The sequence below is a fragment of the Girardinichthys multiradiatus genome, chromosome 18 (assembly GCF_021462225.1).
Source record: "Girardinichthys multiradiatus isolate DD_20200921_A chromosome 18, DD_fGirMul_XY1, whole genome shotgun sequence".
NCBI lineage: Eukaryota > Metazoa > Chordata > Actinopteri > Cyprinodontiformes > Goodeidae > Girardinichthys > Girardinichthys multiradiatus.
In genome coordinates this window covers 25421356-25430037 of record NC_061810.1, presented here as the reverse complement: position 1 = coordinate 25430037, position 8682 = coordinate 25421356, and the positions used below count along the sequence as shown (strand labels likewise).

Below are 8682 nucleotides of genomic sequence, written 5' to 3'. Positions count from 1 at the left end.
AACACAGGGGTAACACATCTAAATAAGCAAAATTCAACAAACGGTAGTGGGTATGTATTGAATCAACCAGCAGTTTATGGCACAACAGATGAAGGAAATGAGAATATGAGTGGTGTGGTGTTGAGTGGTGGGGGGTTGGAGCGCAGCTCCGACTGTCCTTTATGATCTTCTGATCATAAAACTTCCCCCTAACTCCTGAGCACAAAGGATTCTAACTTTTGGCGGCAAGCTAGCACAGTGAGATTGAAGAGAAAGGGGAAATGGAGAATTTTACCATGAGGTCGTTTAACAGTCCAGTCTTACAACGCACCCGCGTTGACTCTCAGATAGTAAACACAAGCAGCTCTAGGACCGCGGCGGATCCCGATATCAACATAACACATCAAAATTTCAATAAGCAAGGTTACATGCACATATTATTCAGAACACATGAGATCCTAACCAGCGATTCTGATCGCTTCTACAACTTCTGACCCTGCCCAGGCCTTCTAATAAAGAAATAAAAGATTAAATAAAAGATGGGTTTTACTTGTTGAAGCTTCCTTCGGGGCAGCGAGTGGGAGGAAAAAAAAGGGGCTGAGTGTTGTTGCGCGTCCGCAGTTACACCAAGAGAACAGTCAGTCCCGTCCTTTGGTCTTTTTGACGAAAAGGAAAAAAATAGGATCTGACCATCAGCAGTCGACTAGGGATGAAACACGATGGCGGTTCGTTTCCTCGAACTCCGTGTTTTAGTTACGTGTTAACTCACGTCTTCGATCGGCAAAGTGAAATTCCTGGCCTTAGTCCAAAAAACTCAGTTATGAATTGTTCGTTGGCCAACGAGAGATAGAAAATAACTGGAAACTCCACGTGGGATTTCTCTTACTTCCAAGGACGCTCCAGTTGCGTGGCGACCCCGTCAAGATTGCCAGCTGGAAAGCGAGTTTTAAAATGCCCGCCTTCCTATATAGCGTCTTGTGACGTCAGACTTGAGACACCCCGTCATAACAGTTGTGATGCTCGACGGGATATGGAGGCGCGCACTGTCCGGGATACAAAATGGCCGCAAGCATCAGGAAGCCTGTCTGTGCAAGTAGTCCAATATTCAGCAACAAGTGGTCCAACAATAACAAGTAAGAGATACCACAGTAGAGAGAAATCAGATCAAACGAGAGAGCCTTCACACACCAAACAATCCACCAAGTGCAACAGTGAAAACAGTAAGTGACGAATACGCCTTACCACGCCTTCACAACAACAGTGTAGGGTTACCTAAGCAATGAATGAATATAATTAACACATAAACAATGATTAAACACAAGAACCTTCTAAAATGCAAGATACGCCTAAGTCCTTCATGTCACAGTTATTCCTGTTATACCCAGATACTGCTCCTGCATAGATGGGCAAACTATTTAGAAATAATACACGCAATACCAAATATTATGTTGGAAGACAATCGCTTAAGAATTGTATTTTCCCTTTTGGCTGGCTTAAATTGCCATTAAAGATGAAATGAGGAAATTACTTGTAGTTTAGGGCTGTCTGATTTAAATTACATTTTGGTTGGCTGTCTGAATCGTCCTAAATGTAAACAACTTTGCCCCTTGGTAACCAAAAGATAATACAAACTGGATTTTTTCAAGTTGTGATATTACCTTTTTAATGTTTACAGGGCATCTCCTTTCGTTTGACACATACCATCTAAATCCTCATGAATATCCAGTTTTCTTTTAGAGCCTAATGCTCATGAACGTAGGCATGTTCTATTTTTATATATGAATTTAATTTTCTTCATGACCCATCGGTATGTCCGCATTTTGACTAAGAAAGATGACAGGTGACCACAGACTTAATATGTGCAGCATTTGATTTATTTTGATCCATTATCAGCACACTATTTTCCCTTCTATGTCTTGACTCCACAAACAAAATACCTTAAAATAATGATAATATGTTTATTACATCACTGTTTTACATACTTAGTTGGTTTAAACATGGGCTTCATGAAACATGTTAGTTATACATTTGTTTTGACTGTGTGATCACATACAACAAATTCATGACTGTCTGCTTTTACAGAAGATTTCAGAGCTTTCTGAAAGTATTCATACCCCTGTAACTTTGTCACATTATATCAAATTATCACAAACATTCACAAGCATTCTACTGATTACTCTCCCCTGGTCGTCATGTCATAGTCACCTCCCTAGCAGTTAAAAAAACATTTTAATTACTTCCTTGACAGACCGTTTTGTTGTCTTCTATGCTGACTATCTGTCCTTGTGTCTTGGTTGCTGTTATTTTCAGTTAAATGTTTTTTAGTCCCTCAGTTTGATAAGTCTTCATTTAAATAAAAATTATCATCAGCATCAACATGAGGCTGTCATTATCTTGTTTGGATCAGACATCCAAACAATCCACGACAACTATCACTCTGAACAAACAATGGTGGTTTCAGCATCATGCTGTGGTGATACTTTTCTTCAGCAGGACCAGGAAGCTGGTCGAGGTCAAAGGGGAAGTGGGTTTGAGCTAAATACAGCACAATTCTGGAGGAACACCTAAAAAAACGTTTGCAAATTGTACGGATACATACACCAAAAGATTTGCAAGTGTATCTGTAGTGAAGGTGACTAAAACTGGGGGGTTAATACATATATACGCCAAAACCTTCGAATTTAGAAAAATTCTATACACCTTATACCATTTTCCTTTCATATAACAATTATAAGCTACCTGCTAAGGTGCTGAAGCTTGTGGTTTTTTTGTTGAAGAAATGCGTTAGTTTAAGGGGGGTGAATACTTTTGCAGAGTGCTGTATCTGCAGCCTGGTCAGTTGCTATACCTATAGACATTTACTGTTTTGTTTACAAATCCAGGTGGGCTATTTTGATGGTGAGTATACAGGCTGTGATAAAAAAAAATCTACTCTCATTTTTGTGACTGACTCCCAAATGATTCCCCCTTTGAGGTTGCAGCCTTTGTACAGGACTTTTAGTAATCAAAGGAAGACAAAAATAAATTGCGATCAAGATGGAAAAAAGAAAGAGCAAAAGACAAATCAGAGGCAGACCTAAAAGAAAAAATGGGAAAAAGAAATCAAGGAGGAAAGAGAGACAGAGGTACATGGTGGCCCAGAGGAAGAGTTTTCAAAAGGGTTATAATCCTTGTGGAGTTTGTTGTCACTTATGTCTGCAGGGTGGAAAATGTTCACTGCACCAAAAATGCTTTGATTTCTCTTCAACTTACCGCCTCTCACTGCAGTCGGCAAAATAACTGCCTTGTTTGTTGTTCTGTAGACCTGGTCACAAAACCAAGGCAAGTACAAATGAGGATCAATTGCATTGAACACCAAAAAAAGAGAAAAAAAAAAAAAACTGTACAACCTTTACTTTGCAAGAGGGCATTCTACAGTTTGACTTGTTGTCTTGCTTGCACTGAATTCTTTAATTTAGGCTGACAAAACCTGCTGCATGCTGATAATAGAGGACACAGTTATCCCCAAATCTAAGTACCATGAGCTGCTTTTTATCTCTAATATCAGTTCATGCAGAGGCTAATCCCACGCCATGTTCTGATATTCCATTTTAGGATTCAGAACGAAAAGATTGGTTCCTGGAAGACAGCCGAGCCAGAAGTCAGAGAGTTTGAGTTTGCCTCAAAGACACTTTCACTCTGATTAATTGCCTCATTTCCCTTAACCGTGAGGGAGCAGAGGGTTTGGTTTTGTGTATAACTGACTACTTTCTGGGTTAGTAATCTACAGCCTGCAAAAATGACACATTTCATCCCAAAAGAATTTGCTTTTTGAGAATATTAAAAATGCTTTTGTCATGGGAGACATTTGGCATGTTTGAATTATACTGTAAGTCTTGGGCGAAAAACCCAAGAGGTCAAAGCAGTGTAAATCTGAACGGTAGTACAGTGTTGTTGAAGTACTTCTGGTTTTGCTTTTTCTGACATTTGAATGTTTCAAATCAAACACGTGTCATTATGGATAGTTTTAAGACTCTGATAAACACAATCACGAGGAAACCAGGACAGTGTTTAAACAGTTTATTTATTCACAAATGTAAGTTCGTTCTGGAATCCAGACTGGGTCAGCAGACAGGATTGGGATCTCACTGAAGGAGAAGAAAAGAGACTTAGAGAGCGTTTGAGAAAAGGTGGATCAATAATACTAAATCCATCAGGGTTAAACTTACAGCAAAGAAGCCCTTAGCCAGGTCAGGGAGGAATAAGTCTTTACCAAGATGGTTGAGGTTGACAGGGGGGTGCAGCAGCGGAGAAAAGTACTTCCTCGTTGTTCTGACTTTGTGCTTTACTCCATTCAGCGGGCCCCATGGGGAAACGATGATCCATGGGTGGGTGGACAGGCAGATGGATGGTTCTCAGAAGCTTGATAAAAAAGTTGTTTCCAGAAGCCTGGGTCCAGGAGGGAGGCAGAAAGGAGACTTACAGCCAAAGTTCTTTGAGGCTTGAATTTCCACATTCATCTCAACAGGGCAGGAGACATTAAGCCCACAGAAACTCCGGTAGAAACATTTCCTAGAGGCACAGGAGAAAAAACAAGATGATCAGAGAAAAAGTAGGAAACAGGGCTGCAGCAGCAGAGGTCGAGCTGTTTACCACGCTTGTGAGACAACGAGCTGACGCCTCCTTCCGGATCTCCACTCCCTTTGAGCCCAGGTTGATTGCTCGCTGATGAGCAACAGCTGCGCCCCAGCACCTGCCGGTCACAACCTGACTGCACAAACACACAGACTAGACCCAGCCTGCACACAATCACGGTTCAATATCAGGCTAAGATAAACTGAGTAAATACAAAAAGTAGTTTTTGAATATTTATTTTATATATTTAATGTAAGAAAGCTATCTAAATAAACTTATGTGAAAGCCTATGTGAAATTAATGTTCACATAGACATTGTGGTTAATCGCCACCCTTGTGGTTAAACAAGGGTGGTGATTAACCAAATATCGTGGGATCTTGTTCACAAATGAGGGGAGAATGGAGCGGGAGATTGACATATGGATTGGTGCAGAGGGCGTGGCAATGAGGACAATGCACAGGTCCATTGTGGTGAAGACAGAGCTGAGCTGGAAAGCGAGGCTCTCAATTTACTGGTCGGTCTACATTCCTAAATTCACCTATGGTCATGAACGTTTTAGGTCATGACTGAAAGAAAGAGATCCCGGATACAAGTGGCAGAAATGAGCATCCTCGTTGGCCGGATGGTTCGGTTATTCGAGAAAAGCTCGCAGTAGAGCATGCTGCTCCTCCACATCTAGTGGAGCTGAGGTGGCTTGGGCATCTGTCCCAGATGCCCTGTTAAAAAAAAGAATCCGCTTAAATAGAACCTACCTAAAAAAAGCAGCACATCATCTACCAATCATTCTCCAAAGGACATTCAAGAACGAATGCAAATCATTCACATCTATCAGTTTTGAAAAGATTACAAAGCCATTTTGAGGACAGGAGCAAGCTACAGTCACAGCAATTATCCACAAATGGAGAAAACATGGAACAGTGTTGAATCTGCAACTGAGGGGGTATTCTACCAAGATTCCTCCAAGACTGCCTCAACGACTCATCCAGTAGGTCACAAAAGAACCCAGAACAACATTTAAGTTGAGGTCAGTGTTTATGGTTCAGCAGTAAGAAAAAGACCTGGGAAAACCACTGCTGACAAAAAGGACACAAAGACCTGTCTCACATTTGTCAAATAACATCTTGATGATTCACAGGATTTAAAAAAAAATATTCTGTGGACCAATGACACAAAAGTGAACCTTTTTGTAAGGTGTAAGATTATGATTATTGATTAATTAATATTCATCAAGAATGATAATTTAAAATCCTTAAAACTTTTTTAGTTCTTAACCAAAAATCATTACTTACGAATATAAATCAGAGATATCCTCTGGTGTTGTGATAACGGGCTCAAAGCTCTTTAATAATTACAAATTATTAACCAAACCACAAACTGTCTGTGAGGTTCAGGACGGAGGACCCAGAATTTCAGCCAGAAACAGAATACAAGTTAAAAGATTTATTCAGGAGCAGCGCACAGATACTCAGGACTCCACCAGCCAGGGACCCGGGATCACTTAATAAGAGTCCGTGTAGGGCGGAGAAATCAGAACAGGGTCCTTTGCGGGGTGCGGTCCTGGCAATCTCCAGACCTGGGGGGTTGGTGCAGAACACGCCGCAGCCAGAAGTCGGATTGCCGACAGGGGGAAAGATCCAAGGCTCGGTGGTCAATGGGGGGGCAGTAACTGGGTGAAACCAGGGAGGCAGACTCAGGCAGACAAATCCAGGTGTGAAGCAGGAGGCTTTGGTCGAGAGGCAGAAACAAGGTCGTGATCCAGAGGCGAGAGACATCCAATGAGGGTCAGGCAAGACAGGGAAATCCAAGATGCAAAAAGTGGTCATAAAACATGGTCAGGCAGGAAGGAATGCTGGACATCTACTAACTGGTAGGTTTTCGAATATCTGGCACCGTCTGCCTGTCTGAGGGCTGAATATAACTGCAGAAAAACAGGTGCATGGCATGACTGATTGCACCCCAGTGCAGCAGCAGACAGGTGAAGCAAATTAGCCGATTACATGAAGACAGAACAGGCAGACGGGCCAGAATCATAACACTGTCAATGTTTATTCAACCGCTTCACCGAAGGTGGGGGAACTTCAACCTTGTTTTGACAGATAAATCACTCTTGCACGAAATAAACACAAACGCTTCTCTTAATTATATATATGAAAATTTATTGAAGCCACATAATTTTGATATCCCATTATTCTGGTCCAAAAACCTTCACCTAACTAACAAGCACCATTCTACACAAAGGGGATAAAAATGACTACCTAACAATGACAATAAAAGAAATATATATATATATATATGCATTTAGTGTCTATGAAGATCAAACAAGTAGTTTTATGGACAAAATGTGTAATTTAGGTTAAATGGAAATAAATCCTCCTGTCGTGCTGATGTCTTGATCTCAGCGATCAGCTGATAAAACGGTGGGGCCACGCCCCTTTAGCCACGAGTGGTCGGGCGAGGCCAAGACCGCAGTTGCTTTGAATGAAAAACTTTTAAAAGTCCAACTTCTAACTCCTGGCTGATTTGAGATCAGCCGGACAAAACATTAACAATTCAACAGCGCTTGCGCACCAAATCAAAACACAGCTCAGCATAACATAATTCAATCAGTATTGCATGCAACAAGTTAATACCTTAGATTAACTACTGGTGATCCTAAATCACCTTAAGTGCCTTATCCTGCCCAGACTTCTAAATGCACCTATCCGGTTTAATATGAAAAGAACGAAATTACTTTGAAGTTGATTTCTGCTCTCCACCGGTTGAGGATGGGTGAAGTCTGAAGAAAAAGAAGGGGGGGGGGGGGATCACGCGTCCGTGATCAAATTAAAGAAAAAAACTGTAATTTCCCATCCGTCCAGGAGAGGAAAAGATGAACCGTTAGTCGACTGCATTACACAAGGAGGAAAACTCATCTCCTTGGACATAGAAACTCTATGGGTTTCCACCTGCGCTGGGTGTGGGTGCGGTCTTCGATCGATAAATAAATCTCCTGATCTTCTCGTATCAGACAGATTTCCAGCTTTCAAGCTCTTCCGGGAATGGCCTTGTGGAGCAAAAGTTCCCCTGCGAGCTCTTGTCTCTCCAGATATGCACCTCTGTTGCGCTGTCCTTTGAGACAGGCGGGAATTAGCCCCAAAACTCTCCATCTCAGCCAGTTCATACTCCCAGTGACGTCAGAGCTGCAACGTCTGTTGAGCTGCGCATGTCAAAATGTGCGACCAAAATGGATGGCCCCAACAAAGGTGTCTGTACTGTTACATCTGCCATGAAAAACTAACATTTCAGGAAAACAACATCATATAGATAGTCAAACATGGTGGGTGAAGTGTGATGGTGGATGGCTGCTCGGCCTTCTCAGGACTTGGATGAGTTGCTGTAATTGATGGAACAATAATTTCTGCCCCTTTCCAGAAAATCCTAAAGGAGAGTGTCCAGCTATCAGTTTGTGACCTTTAGCTCAAGCGTACCTGGGTTATGCAGCAGGACAATGATAAAAGGCGCACCAGCAAGTCATCCTCTAAATAGCTAAAACAAGACAAAGTGTCTGAACTTTAATCTGACTGAGATTCTTCAGTTTGGAAACCACAATGTCACAAACACAAACCTTACCTTTACTCCAAGCACATCAGATATAAAAACAGCTAAGTTTAGTTTGATGATTCACCCCTCCTTCATTGTTTTTGGTATTTTAGGGACTGCATTAAATCGCCATGCGTACATGCTGGTCAGTTACCACAACATTTTTGGTCTGTCTTTGTATGAATGAAAGCATTTCTAAAATTGATGACATGTTTATGAGGAACTCCCACATACAAAGATTGTTTCAGAAAAAAACTATTGTCCTATCGACAAGTCTGAAAAACATTGAAGCTGACGGTAACCTAACAATCTATACTTTACAGGAGTGAAAGCCACTTGTGTGGGTAGGGCACCAACAGTGACTCCAGGCTCACATCCGCCTAGATCCGACAATAAATGTAACTAATGTTTAACCACTTTCCATGGGTTCATGTGTCCTTGCATATTAGATTATGTTGCCACCAAGCAAACCATCTTTCTTGACTGTGCTATTGTCTGTGTTGCTGAGC

General features: G+C 41.5%; 1 long non-coding RNA gene across 1 annotated transcript; it reads right to left on the bottom strand.

Moving 5' to 3' along the window:
* Positions 1–4023: 4023 nt before the first annotated feature.
* On the bottom strand, positions 4024–4616 carry LOC124884663. The gene is made up of 2 exons (XR_007042487.1): positions 4188–4616; positions 4024–4106 (listed from the first exon to the last, which is right to left on the bottom strand). It is a non-coding gene; the product is annotated as an uncharacterized LOC124884663 (long non-coding RNA).
* Positions 4617–8682: the final 4066 nt, after the last annotated feature.